Consider the following 16,865-nt stretch of genomic DNA (forward strand, 5'->3'; position numbering starts at 1 on the left):
ATTGGGATATGAGGTCGCCTTGAGTTCTTCTAGTGCTTCTCGGATCTTATCGTAGGGTGTATTTGCTGCTCGTCCTTCTTCAACCTCTCGTTCTGATTTTCTTCTATTGTACTCGGCTAGGTCTGATTCATATTTGATCCAAGTATCCTTTCGCTGCTTAGCACGACATTGATGTCCTTGTTTCAATTTGTTCTTTCTTTCTCTCGCTTGCCTTTGACTCTCAGTTTCACCATCGTGCCCCTGGATAAATGGCGATATGTTGGATTTGGATTCATCTAAAGACCTCACGTCAGGTACTTCTAGGGGGATCAATGGTGATCGAGGACGATGAATCATGAATACTTCTCTAGCGTGAGTTGTTCTGTCATCGTCGTTGATTTCCGTACTGCTAGAGCTGTTGATAACTTCGGTAGATGTTTCAAGGTCATAGATCGAATCTCCTTCTTGGTAGGGTAGAGTTTTTGTCATCGTATCGTCGACTAGTTGGGTGTCGTCATCCTTAGGAATGGTACCTGGCCAGTGAACGATGCAGTCTTGAGAAGTTATAGGTAGAACGAGACCTTCCTGGGCTCCCTTCAGTGGCATTCTGAGCACTGGATCGAGGAATCCTTCGGGCCGTCACTGATTAGACGTCGCCATGTTGTGGAGTCCGAACGGAAGAGGACCCGACTTCTTTGAAGTATTATGAGTGTATTCTGAGTAGTATTCTTGATAGGTTGACGTCATGTTCCGGAGCTTTTTCAGAAAAAGAACTCGGTTTTCCGAAAGAACTCGGATAAGACTTCGTCTCGGAAGTGGAACTTGAGTTTGAATCGGATGCGTGAAGTCACGGAATCCAAGTTGGATCAGAAATTACAAGTTGCGTGAATCTGTCGGCAAGCTGATCTGTTGTTGTTGTCGAAATGAAAAAGTCCTGATGATGATCCGAATCTTCGAGGAGACGGCCTTGGAGCTTGCCGTCATCGCCTACCTCGCAGATCCATGAACCAAAGATGAAGATTGATCCCTTCGAGAAGATCATGTTATCAAGGTCCATCGAGCTCTCGGATGCAAAGTCGCCGAAAGCCCCTACCTGGCGCGCCAGCTGTCGATGTTTGACCACCGATAGCCTGCCACGGGGGTCCCCGGGGCAGTATGTTCCAGGCTTCAGCGTATGTAGAACTCGACGGTTAACGCAAGAGACAGTCAATTTATCCTGGTTCGAGCCCTCGATCGTAGACCGAGTAATAGCCCTACGTCTAGTCGGCGTTAGCCTTTGCATTGGATTGATTGTAAAGTGTTGCGTTGTACAATTGTTGTCTGAACTACTGATCCAAGGAGCCCTGCCCTCCTTTATATAGTCAGGAGGCTAGAGTCCTAGTCAGTTTACAATGAGAGTTCCTAGTAGGATTACAGAATAATACTACTACTAAGATTATAGGGGAAGACTCCTAGTTAGGCTAGTTCTTCTCCCTTCCCTACGGGGTATCCCGTGGGTCCTACACCTACAACCTCATCTAGTAGTGATGGTTTCATTTGTGATGCCTCACTAATGGTTGAGAATGAAAACCTCAAGAAGGAGGTCAACAAGCTCACTCACACCTTAGCTAAGGCCTATGGTGGTGAGGGCCACTTTATGTGCTTGGGTAGCCAAAGAGCTTCTCTCTACAAAGAGGGATTGTGCTATACCCCCAAGAAAGGTAAGGCGGCTTTTGCTCCTCACAAGACTAGTTTTGTGAAGAACAATGGTCGGTTTTGCACTAGTTACAAGCAAGTTGGTCATAAAGAGCATGAATGTAAAAACAAGAGCAAAAATGCTAATGTATCCTCCATTAAGCTTGATTCTTTCTATGTGCTTACTAAGGGTACAAATGGTGTGAAGGCTAAGTTCATTGGTAAACCATGGATGGGCTCAAAGAAGAAATCCATTTGGGTACCAAAGAGCTTAATGACTAACCTTCAAGGACCCAAGCAAGTTTGGGTACCTAAAAAGAATTGATCTTCTTTTGTAGGTCAATTACAAAGCCAGAGGAAGGCATTGGGTTCTTGATAGTGGGTGCACTCAACACATGACCGGTGATGCAAGAATATTCAACTCAACCAACACCAATGGCAATGATGGTTATGATACTATTATATTTGGTGATAATGGCAAAGGCAAGGTCAAAGGGCTTGGTAAGATTGCAATATCCAATGACATGAGCATATCCAATGTGTTGCTAGTAGAGAGCTTGAACTTCAATTTGCTATCCGTGGCTCAATTGTGTGATCTTGGATTCAAATGCATATTTGGGGTAGATGATGTAGAGATCATAAGTGTAGATGGCTCTAACTTGATCTTCAAAGGCTTTAGATATGAGAATCTATACTTGGTTGATTTCAATGCTAGTGAAGCTAAATTATCTACATGCTTGTTCACTAAGTCTAGCATGGGTTGGTTATGGCATAGAAGGCTTGGTCATGTTGGAATGAAACAATTGAATAGATTGGTTAAGCATGACTTGGTTAGAGGCTTGAAAGATGTTGTGTTTGAGAAGGATAAGCTTTGTAGCTCTTGTCAAGCCAGAAAACAAGTTGGAAACACCCAACCTAAGAAAAGCATGATGAGCACTAGTAAAGCATTTGAGTTATTGCACATGAATTTGTTTGGGCCAACACAATACATTAGCATTGGTGGCAACAAATATGGCTTTGTGATAGTGGATGATTACACTAGATACACATAGGTATTCTTTCTAGTGGACAAATGTGATGTGTTTGCAACATTCAAATCATTTGTCAAGGGCATTCACAATGAGTTTGAAACAACCATTAAGAGAGTTAGAAGTGACAATGGTAGTGAGTTCAAGAACACTAGAATTGATGAGTTGTGTGATGAATTTAGAATTAGATATCAATTCTCGGCCAAGTACACTCCACAATCAAATGGCCTTGTTGAGAGAAAGAATAGAACACTCATTGATATGGCAAGGTCTATGCTTAGTGAATACAATGTGAGTCAATCTTTTTGGGCCGAAGCTATCAACATGGCTTGCTATTGTAGCAACCGCCTCTATTGTCACCCATTGAAAGAGAAGACACCATACGAGCTCTTGAATGGTAGAAAGCCCAACATTGCATATTTTTGGGTCTTTGGTTGAAAATGCTATATTTTGAAGAAAGGCACTAGATTGGGTAAGTTTGACAAGAAATGTGATGAAGGATTCCTACTTGGCTACTCCACTACAAGCAAAGCATATAGAGTTTGTAATTTGGATAGTGGTACTCTTGAGAAAGTTCATGATGTTGAATTTGATGAAACGAAGGGTTCACAAGTAGAGAATGAGAACTTGGAAGATGTTAGAGGCATTCAACTTTCAAATGCCATGAAGAACATGGATGTTGGTGAATTGAGGCCTATGCAAGTGAATGATGATGAAGATGATCAAGTGCAAGTGCTCTCTAACTCAAATGTGCAAGATGATACAAATCAAGCTAGCACAAGTGGCTCTCATGAAAATGAACAAGATCAAGTGGCTAGTACATCATCTCAACCCAATGATCAAGCAAGTGCAAGCAATCAAGTTCAAATGCTCCAACCAACCAATATTGCAAGGGATCATCCATTGGACACTATAATTGTTGATATTTCTAGAGGTGTACAAACAAGATCAAGATTGACTTCATTTTATGAGTATTTCTCATTTGTGTCATCCATTGAACCAAAGAAGATAGATGAAGCATTAAAGGATGTTGATTGGGTGAATGCTATGCATGAAGAATTGAATAATTTCACAAGAAATCAAGTATGGGAATTGGTAGAAAGACCAAAGGGACACAATGTGATTGGAACCAAATGGGTCTTTAGAAACAAGCAAGATCAAGATGGGATAGTAGTAAGAAACAAAGCAAGATTAGTAGCACAAGGCTATACACAAGTTGAAGGTCTTGACTTTGGAGAAACATATGCTCCGGTTGCTAGATTGGAAGCAATAAGAATCTTGCTAGCCTATGCTTGTGCCCACAATATCAAGCTCTATCAAATGGATGTAAAGAGTGCATTTCTCAATGGTTACATCAATGAAGAAGTATATGTTGAGCAACCTTCCAGTTTTGAAGATGATAAGAAGCTCGACCATGTGTACAAGTTGAAGAAGGCATTGTATGACTTGAAGCAAGCACCTAGAGCATGGTATGAGAGATTCAGGGACTTCCTACTCTCTAAAGGGTTCATAATGGGGAAAGTTGACACCACTCTTTTCATCAAGAAGATTGGAAAAGATTTATTTGTGTTGTAAATCTATGTTGATGACATCATATTTGGATCAACAAATCAAGACTTTTGTGATGAGTTTGGAAGGATGATGGCTAATGAGTTTGAGATGTCCATCATTGGAGAGTTAAGTTACTTCCTTGGTCTTCAAATCAAGCAATTGAAGAATGGTACATTTGTGAGTCAAGGCAAGTATATCAAGGACATGATCAAGAAGTTTGGCATGAGTGATAGTAAAGCCATTAGTACACCAATGGGAACAAATGACAACTTGGATAGTGATGCAAGTGGAAATATGGTGGATCAAAAATTGTATTGGTCTATGATTGGAAGCCTACTCTATGTGACCGCATCAAGGCCGGATGTCATGTTTAGTGTATGCATGTGTGCAAGATTTCAAGCCTCACCAAGAGAAAGTCATTTGAAGGCTACTAAGAGAATATTGAGGTACTTGAAGCATACACAAAATGTTGGTTTGTGGTATCCCAAAGGAGCAAAGTTTGAGCTAGTTGGTTACTCCGACTCGGATTATGCGGGATGCAAAGTTGAAAGGAAGAGCACCTAGGGCACATGTCAATTGTTGGGAAGATCACTTGTTTCATGGTCATCAAAAAAGCAAAATAGTGTTGCATTATCAACCGCCGAAGCCGAATACATATCTGCCGATAGTTGTTGTACACACATACTTTGGATGAAGGCCACCTTTAGTGACTTTGGAATCAAGTTCAAGAAAGTGCCATTGCTATGTGACAATGAGAGTGCAATCAAGTTGACAAACAATCCGGTTCAACATGCAAGAATAAAGCACATTGATGTCCGCCACCATTTCATAAGAGATCACCAACAAAAATGGGACATTTGCATTGAAAGTGTAGGCACCGAAGATCAACTTGCCAATATATTCACCAAGCCATTAGATGAGAAAAGGTTTTGCAAGCTAAGGAATGAGTTGAACATATTGGAATTCTCAAATATGTGTTGATGCACCTCCCACTTATATGACATGCCTCTCCTTCGAGCAATCCAAGGTAAAAGTTGATTGACATGGCATACATCCTTGCTAAGAACTTGTTTAGTGCATCTAGACATCTTTCATATTTAATAGGCTCATTCATGAAAATCAAATGGATTTGATGATTATATGGTACCACTATTGCTTCTATGCATATTTTGATCTAGTGGTAGCATATGACATGTTTGTGGGCTTGTAAACCTAGTGTTTAATCTAGAAAATGAGATCTAAGTGTTTAACTTAACATGGTACAAGATAACCCTTATTTGGAGGTGTGAAGAAGCTTGTCCTTGGATCAAACCGAGTTAAATATCTTTGGCAAATGATCTAGATTGGACCAAATTTGGGAAAATGATCCTCACCCCATTGATTGACATTAACAATCTCAACCTATCTACTTTTTAAAACCTTTGTGGTCATTGATGACAAAGGGGGAGAAATAGTGCACAAAGATAGTGAAAAGACAACAAAGGGGAGAGAAATAAAAGATATAAGATGATAGGGGGAAAACTTGACATAAGGGGAGAAATATGACAAAGGAAAGGGATCAATTAAAATTTTGAGCACACAAGTAGGGGGAGCAAGCTCATGAACTTGTATGGTGCATTTGAATGTGCATTTCATATGTTTGCTTGCATGTCATAAGTTTTAAATTTCAATATCCATGCTTGTGTGGTGTATGCTAGTTGTAGGTTTCAATGATGAAATGAAAATCTAGCATGCGTAAGTTTATTTAGTGATTTCATTTCCAAGTGTTTCCAAGTGGTATCAAGCTAACTATGGTGCTAAGGATGGTATAATGGTGCACTCCGATTGGTATCACGCTTCAAAGGTCCATCTTTTGTACCTTAGCATCATTTAGTAGACATTGTCTCCTATATTTCCTATCTAAGCATATGTGCAAGCTTCAATCCAAACTCTTAGCACATATGTAGGGGGAGCAATTGCTACCATTTGGGGTTCATGAAACTTGTCCATATCCTTTTACACATAGTAAATATGCTTGGGCAAGCAACATGGATTCAATTGAATTTCAATTCATATCTTTGTGAAAGGGTTGTCATCAATTACCAAAAAGGGGGAGATTGAAAGCTCTAGTTTGGTTTTGGTGAATTGATGAAACCCTAAGTGCTAACCTAGTTTATCAAAGTGATTATGAGATAGGTGGCACTACTCCAAGTGATGAAGAAATTGTGAAGATCATGATGATGGTGATGCCATGGTGATGATCAAGCGCTTGGACTTGAAAAGAAGAAAGAGAAAAATAAAAGGTTCAAGGCAAAGGTATAAATGGTAGGAGCCATTTTGTTTTTGTGATCGAGACACTTAGTGAGTGTGATCACATTTAGGATCGATAGCCGTACTATTAAGAGGGGTGAAACTCGTATCGAAATGCGGTTATCAAAGTGCCACTAGATGCTCTAACTCATTGCATATGCATTTAGGATCTAGTGGAGTGCTAACACCCTTGAAAATGTTTGTGAAAATATGGTAACACATGTGCACAAGGTGATACACTTAGTGGTTGGCACATTTGAGCAAGGGTTAGGAACTTCACCGGCACCCTAGACAGAAAAGATGGAGGTCACTGTAAGTGACCGGACGCTGGTCTCGGTAGGACCGACGCGTCTGGTCAGAAGAAGCAGCGAAGACGCTGGCATCGATCTTTGACCGGACACTGGGTCATTTAGTGATCGGATGCTGGAGGGTTGTGTCCGGTCCTGCTGATGTGGCAGCGTACAGAAGAGTCACCGCGTGACCGGACGCTGGGTGAGTCTGGTCGAACATGACCAGACGCGTCCGGTCGTGAAAAGTTGTCTCTGGATGCTTACTGGAAATGACCGGACGCTAAGGTTCAGCGTCCGGTCACTTTGAGCTGCTGCGTCCGGTCTTCACTTAACCCACTATACCACAGCCCATACTAGCGTCCAACCAAGGGTCGGTAAAAATGTCGAAATGCCGTTGGACGGTCGGACGGTATAACTTAGTGGCTTATGGTCAGACGCTATATCTTGTTTTGGCTACAGACTGTCGGTCGTTAATTCTATTTCACTTCGACGTTGAATGGTCGGTCGTTATATCATACTTTTAATGACCCACCGCTCGTCGCCGTAGATCCCGCCTAACTTTTTAATGTGGACACACATGTCAGAAAAAAATTGGAGCCCGCCATTCCAGCCCGCCAAGGCGCAACACCACATCAGCCCATTTCCCGTCTCCCCTGGGCGCTCACCCCAGTAACCCACGGTCCCTTTCCCGAAACCCCAGCACAGCACCCCGCCGCCGCTGGCTCCAATCGAAGAAAAAAAAACCACGGCCACCATCGGTCCTGCACACGGAGCCGCCCCCTGAGAACTGCTCGCCGCCGTCGGTCGGCCGCCCTCACCGGTGGCCCCCTAGCCTCCTCCGCGCGCTCAGTCAGCGGGCCGGCGACCTCAGGTCGCCCCTGCCGGCGGCGACCTCAGTCCGGCCGCTCCGCGCCGACGACCTCAGCTCGACGCTGTCTCTAGGTCTGCACAGCCGGTGAACTCAGCTCGCCCCTCCCTCCGCCCCCGTCAGTGACCTTAGGTCCCCCTCCCCCACCACCACATACGGCGCCCCCACCCCCTCCAAGTTGCTCTGCACCCGCACCCCCATCACCACCCCCTCCGGGGTCCTCCATTCTTCTACACTGGCGCCACAGCCAGCTCTCCCCCTATCTCCCTCCGCATGGCCAGATCCAAAGTAAGGGAGCCACGGTGTCCCTCTACACTATGTTTGCTGCTGTTGACCGCGTCACCTCCTTACTAACTAAATCATGGATCTGTGCATGTTGTATTCGTGGTTGCCTGAAGCGTACAAGAAGAAGGTGCTCCTTGGACCTCTGCCCTAAGAAAAGCCGCAGCATCTACAGGCGCCTCATCAGGCCTCAGCAAGCACTAGGAACCAGCTCGTGGATTAGACTCACGAGTATCAGGTAAAGTGCTCTCTACCACTTCGCTACCATTGTTGCTGCTTGTCTTTTCTGATTCCTGGTAAAGATTCTCCATGTAGTGATATGGATCTCTATTTCTGCTACTAACTGTGCCTTCTATTTATTATAGTGGACACATTTGTTGTTGCTTATTTGCTTAACTAGGCCAAATCAACAAGTACACGTGGCATAGAAACTAAGTGTGCTCTCTGCATCCCAGATGTTGCTTAGTCGATTTGGCATATGGCAAAAATGAATACATAGTTCATGCAGAGCTTCAATGTGTCATCCAGATTTATTGTAGGAAGTATAGCAGTTGCCTTTAAATTTACTCAGTGTGGGCTGAGGCTTTAGTTTGATCATCAGTATGGACTGTGGTTTAGTTTGATCTTCATTTACTCCACATTCAGTTACTGTGGCTTAAGATTATTTTTCCTATTTTTTTGCTTCCTGTGGATAGTTCAAGAGAATCTATAGCTTAATTGAAAACCGAGTGTAGCTCATGAGAAATATGGAAAGTTTACTTATAAGACAGGGCCCCCTCCCCCTCCAAACTGATCACCCTATTTTGCAATGTTTATTCTTGTTAAAGTTAATATGCATGTGTTCTTTTTCTTGCTTGCTTGCCTGCCTGTCAGTACGACTGAGACTGAATTGAATTGAACTGAATTTCAGAGAAGAAGAGTACACATAACTCTTGAACTCCCTTAGAGTGCAGATCGTGCAATATAGCAGTTTGGGAGGACCCATTGTTCTAATCAACTTCTGCTATGCAGGTCACTTCCCTACCCCTGCTTATTGTGCGCATGCTATATCAGACACATTTTTCCGGTCATGTTATGCATAAGAGTTTCAGTTTGGCAATTTAGTTTTTTTGCAGCCAACAAACACGAAAGCAGCATAAAGCTGGACCAGTTGTTAGTTAGACAAATAAGTGTTCATGACCCCACATAAAAGAAATCAAGCCCATTCCCTGTATAGCTAATTTTTATTTTACCATTCCCATGTTTTCATTGCCCACCGTTATTAAGAGTTGGTACATGTAGTTGATATAATATTAGTTGTCGATCATTGGTTGAAGATCATCTTACTTTCCAATTCCAGGTGGGTATTTCATTTGTCGGTGTCACTAGCTTTAGTGGACCTGAAGGTCTCTTAGTGTGGATGCCTCTCACTGCACCATAGATGACATAAAGTTAATGAAGTATAGTATAAGTAACTTTGAGTGATTTTGGTGGTTCCCCTTATTCTAAATGACAATATCCATTTAAGACAACTTTCACTATTGCATTCACTATTCCAATAATCATTGGTACGAGCTCGGTCGAAACATAGTAGTGTAAGTATTGCTGGGACAGTTCATCTTTCGGTGTAGGGCTAAAAATAGAGTTCATCATTGCAAATGTGTGAACTGAACATTGCAAATAAAGCATGTGTTTGCTACCACTGAAGTATTGAGCAAATGTATGAAACTGAGTGCTGCTAGCTCTAAGACTCAACTTTGGAGCATAAGACCAAGTACAACACAGACGTTTAGCAGGCTCTTAGAGGCAGTTTCATTGTTTTCCTTGCCAATGTGGACCTGAGCACAAGCTCATGTGTGGGCGACTGGGCGTTGCCACTTGACGAGGTTTTTGATGCATGCCTTGAAACTTACGTGCGAGACGGATGTCTCCCAAGAACAGTAATTAGCTTAATTATTTCATTACCTTAGCAAAATCGTTTAGTTTCCATTTGAGACAAAGGCTCTTTTATGTTGCTTCATGATTCATGTCCTAATGCGCCTACTTGTGTGACAATTTGAAGAGGCTGAAGATTCCTGTAGGTCAAGTCGTTGCTAATCATTTCTGATCATAATGTTTAATCATTGAATTTTTGTCTATGTTGCTAGCACTAGCAGCCTAGCATGATTGTGTTACGTAGGTTTGAAATGCCATGAACTTACTCTTTTATTATTCTGTCTAACCTTGCAGGTTGGGTTAATCGCTTCGCCAACGCCGGTGATACTGCTGTGGTTGTTGCTGAGAGCACATCAGATAAGGTAATTTCAGAATCTGTTGCTGTGATACAATGTGCTATCTCCATTTTACTTAATCCTAGCATGAACTTATGATTGCTTCCAGCTGGACTTGATTTTTTTTATTGTTAATGTACTCACGATCAGTTCCAATTTAAGCCTATCATAAAACATCTCTTTCACATAACTATATATTTAGTATCAGCTAAGTTAGTGGTTTTCTGCTGGTGTCCTGAGATAGTTGGTGAATGGTGAATTGGAACAGCAGTGCGGTGACATATGGTTATAGGAAAGTTAATGCTAGAATTTAATTTAGCTGCTTCTAACTTGCTACAAGAATTTTTCTTTTTTCAAACAAGAGCAGCCTTTTATTTACTAATGGTGCTAATTTCATTACAGATCTCATGAAGGCTACTCATGAGGACCACACGGAATTTCTGCTTTACTTGGTCTAGATCCATGACGAGGTGGGTAACCTTTTTTTATACTGCAAAAATGTAGGTAGGCATGCAAGATAGTTTGCTCCTCATGCTATGGTTATATGACAGGAAACCTATCGATATTAATGAAGGGTGAGTCATCTGCATGCTAATTACAGTTCATGCTAGCCTAGAGTTCGTGTTTGAAGGCGTCCCTCTAAAATAGTGGGAAGGTTCCTGTTGGATTGCTGATTGCTGATGGAATTATTATGGTATCCAGATCAATTTTATTTTTGATGTACTGAAAATTGCACTATTTGTTCAGCTTTTTATGATGGAATTTGTATGGTAGGTCTGGCAGCTCCATGAGTTGACCTTCAACAAGACGGTGTCGACATTGACCAGCTCAAGGTACACCTATGGCCCTTATTTCATTAGATTTTTTTTTGTCGACATTGACCAGCTGAACATTGATGTCATATCCTGCTTGCTTGCATAATGTTTTTTTTGGTTGAGTAAATAGCTTTACTGAATTTGTGGTACGTGTACTAGATAGGTCTAGCTAACTAACCGTTATATTTCACTGATCACTGGATGGAATACTTCACTTTCCTATTATCTTGTTTCTTGCATTTACAGTATGAGATGATTGTTCACGCAGGCGCAACTAGGGAGCACTGTTTTCCTTTGATCAATATATTTGTCCACTTGATTGTCTATAGGTGACTGCTAGCCAGGAGACATATTTTGCTACTTGAGATGAGCAAATAGCAAGTGACATGGCTGTCTTCTGAATTAAATAGAGACCAGAGAGAAGTAGCGCAGATGAGTTGACTCATTTGATCTATATTTGCATGCTATACACAGACTACAGTTACAGAAAGAAAGTGTGAATTAGAGGTTACATTGCAGTAGTACATGAATGAATGGATGGAAATTAGGACAGATCAACTGCAGATAGTTATTAGTTGTGAAATATTTTTCATGTAGCAAGACATGAGTATTCTTTTTTTGTTCTTTGATGAAATTTAAGTTTTGTCGGCTCATATTTTTGAATGTTCAAACGCCGCCGTAGCATTAGCATGGGCATCGGTGATGAAGAAATTGCCTACGTTTGGACAGAATGGTTCCGGAACAAAATACCATTGTAATGAAATAATAAGTTATTTGAACCTATTTATACCTGGTAAACTGATGGGGTTCTTAACGAAAATTGTGGTCAGTTTTAGAATATTTGTATTACTAGTACTGAAATCTACACACTATTTAGGTAGCCAAATCAAAAGCATGTTACCTAGCCGAATTACATCTCAGCTGCTATTTGGATTGGAACTATCAGTTTATTATATCTTTTATTTGCAGGTGGGAGGTAATGGCTAGGGGGGGCTGATGCATGCAGGAAGCAATTGGATGGAATTTCACATGGCCAATGCATTATTTTGGACATTCTAACTAGATATGAATGCTTTTGGACATTCTAACTAGAGATGAATGCTTTTGTTTAAGTGATGAATTGTAATGAGTGCGAGCAAACCATGAGATGTAAACTGTGCAACTAGTGCAAACATCTATATATGAGCTATGCATTATTCTATCTTGATGGCCAAACTGCCTTATGTAACTTGTTTCTCCAAGTTGAGCTTATGGATATGATATAATGATATAATTGTGAGCTATGACGAGCTTCATTGTCATAATTGTGTATATTGTCCAAAATGGAATTGATGATTTTATATATGGTTCATTGATTGTATGATTAGTACTGATACTGAGGTTAATGAATAATTTGAGGTTAATGAATAATTATGCTGTTAATTTTTTGTATTGATAGTGTCAGATAGTTGGACGCTATATAATATATAGCGTCTGACCAATAGTCGCTATAAGTATGTACTTGGTGTCGAACAGTCGGTCGGTATATCTTTAACGTACCGTCGAACGGTCGGTCGCTATAATTAAGGTTGGACGCTATAACTTATAGCGACGCCACTTATACCCACGCGTCAAGTCGGACGCTATATGTATATAGCGACCTACCATAGGTCGCTGTACTGACTTATAGCAACCTACCATAGGACGCTGTAGATAGGCTGTGGTATAGTGACCGTTGAGATCGGGCGATCAACATTTGAAGAGAGGGGACACGTGGCGTGCATCGCCTAACCGGAGCGTCCGGTCACCCCGTGTTGTGCCCAGTGAAGAGGTACAATGGCTCTATTTCGTGGGGGCTTCTATTTAAGCCCCATAGCCGGCTCAAGCTCACTCTCTTGGCCATTTGCATTGACATAACAACCTTATGAGCTTAGCCAAAGTCCTCCCACTCATGTTCATCATTGATTCATCATCTTTGTGAGTTTGGGAGAGAATCCAAGTGCATTGCTTGAGTGTTTGCATCTAGAGGCACTTGGTGTTCGTGTTTCGCTGCAGGATTCGCTTGTTACTCTTGGTGGTTGCCGCCACCTAGACGGCTTAGAGCAGCGAGGATCATTGAGCGGAGGTTGGTGATTGTCTCCGGCTCCGATCGTGGTGATTGTGAGGGGTTCTTGACCTTTCCCCGATGGAGAGCCAAAAGGTACTCTAGTGCATTGCTCGTGGCTTGTGTGATCCTCATCTTGTGTGGGTTGTGAGGCACCCTATTGAGGGTTTGGCGTGTGATGCCAATTAGCGCGTGAACCTCCAAGTGAGTGAATCGCCACAACGAGGAGTAGCTTGCCGGCAAGCAAGTGAACCTCGGTAAAAAATCATTGTGTTCATCATTTGATTCCTAGGTGATTGGTCTTCATTGATATTCATTCTTATGATTGATTGGCTCCTTCTTCGACACGGCGGTATAAACAAATTGCTCACTCTCTTTACATTACCGCAAACTACTTGTCAAGCTCTTTAGTGTAGCTAGTTGTGAGAGCTTGTTAGTTTGGTTAGTGTGGCTCTTTAGTTAGCTTTTGAGAGCACACTAACTTAGTGTAGTGTCAAAGCTATTGTGTGGATAGAAACTATATAAACTAGAATTGTGGTAGGTGGCTTGCATTTTTAGTAGGCTAGCGCAACACTTGCTTCGCCTCATAATTGTCTAACCGGTTTGTTAAGTGTTGTTGTAGAAATTTTTAATAGGCTATTCACCCCCCTCCAGCCATTAGGACCTTTCACCCAAGAAGGGCATCGTGTTCTCGTTAGTGGAAGCCATCCCTGTCATGGCTAGCTCGGTCACTAGAAGATCGAACTCAGCCCTTCATCACCATCATGAACTAGGCCAAATGAGGCCAAAAAGGGCTCGAGGGCTCCTGACGAGATCCAAACATATGGGTATGTTAAGCCTCAGGATCAATGGTTCTAGATCAAAGAGACCTGACCGAGCCTGGGCACGTCCCGCTCAGGGTTTGGGGGCTCGCCTGAGCCTCAAGTAAACCTGGTAACGGTTTGGGCTAGAACCGGTTTTTATAGTTTGGTTTTCCTTTTGGATCAATATAGTTCGGTGGAAAATGCGCTCAAAACTTCAGTGGTTTGGTTTGGTTTGTATTAGCACATCGAATGGATCAATCCAGTTTGGTTCAGTTTGAATTGACCTGTCGAGCAAGCGCCACCATGGGTCTATGCTTGTCCCACGCCACGGCCATGGGCCTTCGTTTCCTCCACGCGTGACTCCACCGCCTGCCCTACGCTGTGGCTAGAGGCCTCCACGCGTGACTCCGTTGGCTGCCCCACGCCGTGGCCATGAGACTCTACCGCCTCCGCATGCGCCCTTAGCCTCTGCTTCGGCTGGGCCACCGGCCAGGGTGCTGATCCAGCGACTAGTAGACTCCAGTATGGCCTCTGCAGTGCTGGCAAGGTTGCCACTTCTTCCCGCTGCCGATACATCATCGCTGAGGCACCAAGTCGCAGTGTCGCACATGTCGGCACCCGCCTCGTCTGGGCCTATGTCACTAGTTTGTGTAGTAGCTTTCGATCGTAGGACATGAAGGGCAAGCGTACAAGCATTGTTAGCAGCAGCTACGGTCAGCAGCCGCATTGGAAGAGCCTATTCAGGAAACTAACATCGCTGCGACCCACAGCCATTGAAAGGTTCATTCATGGTTTTGCTATGGTCTAGAACCTCCGTTTGAAGAAATAGTTTGGACTATATGGTTTTGGATATACGCACGGTTTGGTTGGGAACAGCTTTGGAGAAAGGATGAATGGTGTGGGGCAGAGTGGGCTGACGTATAATTTAGAAACAACTTGGTCTCGGTATGGTTTGGTTTTGAGACCATTACCAAGTTTAGCCTCAGGCTCTCGATCGATGATACACCCGTGCTCAGCCCTTGGCTCCTACCTGACCTATGATGCCAGCCAAGGACCGGGCGCAAGAAGACAAGCCCCAAGCCATTGAGGCTCGAGGGCTCCTAGATGCTACACTTCGGGCGTGGCCTTGCCGGCCGCTCCCGCGATAGGATCACGCATGGGGCGTGACACAAGAAGACAAGTCTCCTCAGCCTCTAGGGGTTGGGCGGCTCTAGGGCCCATGTGTCAGCCCTAGGAGCCAACCTCATTCGCCACCAAGAAGACTCTAGATTATCCACCTAGGGGAGGCTAGTCCAAACCGACACAGCCTGACACGCAGAGCGGCGTCCAAGGCTTCTTTGGCTCCACGACACCGCCACTATCCATAGAGCGCCGCTGCAAGATCCTCCAGGACTCCGACGCATGTAGACCGTAGATATATCCCCCAAACCGCCATGTACCTGACCTATCTCGGTATATAAGGAATAAGGTCGGACCTTAGAGGCGGGAGGGAGGATCCTAGACAGATCATTTGATTCGTCATTCCATCTGCTGCTGCTCAGCATCAAGAGCAGGGTAACCCAGAGGGGGGCACCGAGGGCTCCTCCGCCGCACCCGTCATCTTCCTCCTCTCCAACAAGGGAAAGGCTCCACCGGCGGCGAGGTAACCTTAGGATTAACACCGAGCTAACCCCCTACCTAATCTCTCTCTACACTCTGTTGTAACCCACCTATTTTGGGTGCTCTTCAGTATAAGGATCATCAGCTGCTATACGTAGGGCACCAATCAGCCCGAACCAGGATAAACCATTGTGTTCTCTCTGTGATTCTTGTGTTCTTGAGTCCACCCGAGCCACCGGAGACACGTACTCTGACACCGACTCAAACAATAATGCTTGCTGTGGTTCTGACCCGCGACACAACCCTTTTCCTAGAGATGGATTTTGAGATCGAGAGAGATTTGCTGGGTTCTTGGAGTTGATGTTCTAACGATATCCTCTCAACATCTTGTGGAACATCCTTGCAAAGTTTGGGATTGGTTGGAGTTGATTTGGATCAGTTTTGGGCTTTGAATTTTCTGGGGGCTGTTCATCTACAACAAACAGGTCCGATAGAGCTATCGGACAAGTCCAGTGTTCATGGGGGTGTGCAACACATAATGGATAGGTCTGGTTCGCCTTGTCTAATGGACGTAGTGGATAGGTCCAGTACCTACTAGACTGGTTTATTGTGAGTAGAGGCTGAGCAGTTTAGTGCTGGTTCGTGCTCCATTTGTTCCCATTTTTTCTGCTACATGGGCTCCATGATTTCTAGGGTCCATCCAGTAACCCGTGGTTTGTATGAGCTCCTCTTGGTGTTTCTAGAGTTTTGGGGTTTGATTTTTGGACAGAGGCTAGTCTCATGAAAGTTTTTATTTAGCTCCCGTTCACCCCTCTCTGTTTGCCTTTCTCGGTCCTGCAATTGGTATCAGAGCAGGTTACGGATCAATCCACCTTAACCGGTTCTTAATCCACAGAGGTGATATTGAGAAGTGGTCCAGTGGAAAGACTTCATGGTTCGATGGCACGAACTACACATACTAGAAGATCTGCATGTCGGTGTATCTCCAGAGTCTTGGAATCTCGTATTTCGGAGATTTGTTTGGCCTAGGACTACATCGTCTTGGCAACTCAGGTTGATCAAATCCAGATTGATCAACACAAAGCAACAGCAAGGCCAGAAACACTTTGTTTTCTTGTCTCTCACTTCTCGAGTGTCATTGGAGTGCACTGGCGGTGATCGGGGGAGGGCGGCAAGGGCGGATGGCGTAGCACGGGTGCTAGGATACGATGGCGGTGGTGCCTTGAGCGGCGGCATGTCCTGGGAGCTGAAACCCTAGTCGCCTATTCTCCTCCGGAGAGAGGTATGGCCAACACAGGGGTTTTAATTGCGGAGGGGGGAATGAGACGCAGCGACTGAAACGGGAAGTGCCGGAC

At 43.7% G+C, this 16,865-nt stretch overlaps 1 long non-coding RNA gene across 1 annotated transcript; it reads left to right on the forward strand.

The window, feature by feature from the left end:
• The first annotated feature begins 10,365 nt into the window (after nt 1-10,365).
• On the forward strand, nt 10,366-11,617 carry LOC136487079 (uncharacterized). Its single transcript, XR_010767134.1, has 3 exons — nt 10,366-10,904; nt 10,985-11,043; nt 11,355-11,617. It is a non-coding gene; the product is annotated as an uncharacterized lncRNA (long non-coding RNA).
• Nucleotides 11,618-16,865: the final 5,248 nt, after the last annotated feature.

The sequence above is a fragment of the Miscanthus floridulus genome, chromosome 10, assembly GCF_019320115.1.
Source record: "Miscanthus floridulus cultivar M001 chromosome 10, ASM1932011v1, whole genome shotgun sequence".
Taxonomy (NCBI): Eukaryota; Viridiplantae; Streptophyta; class Magnoliopsida; order Poales; family Poaceae; genus Miscanthus; species Miscanthus floridulus.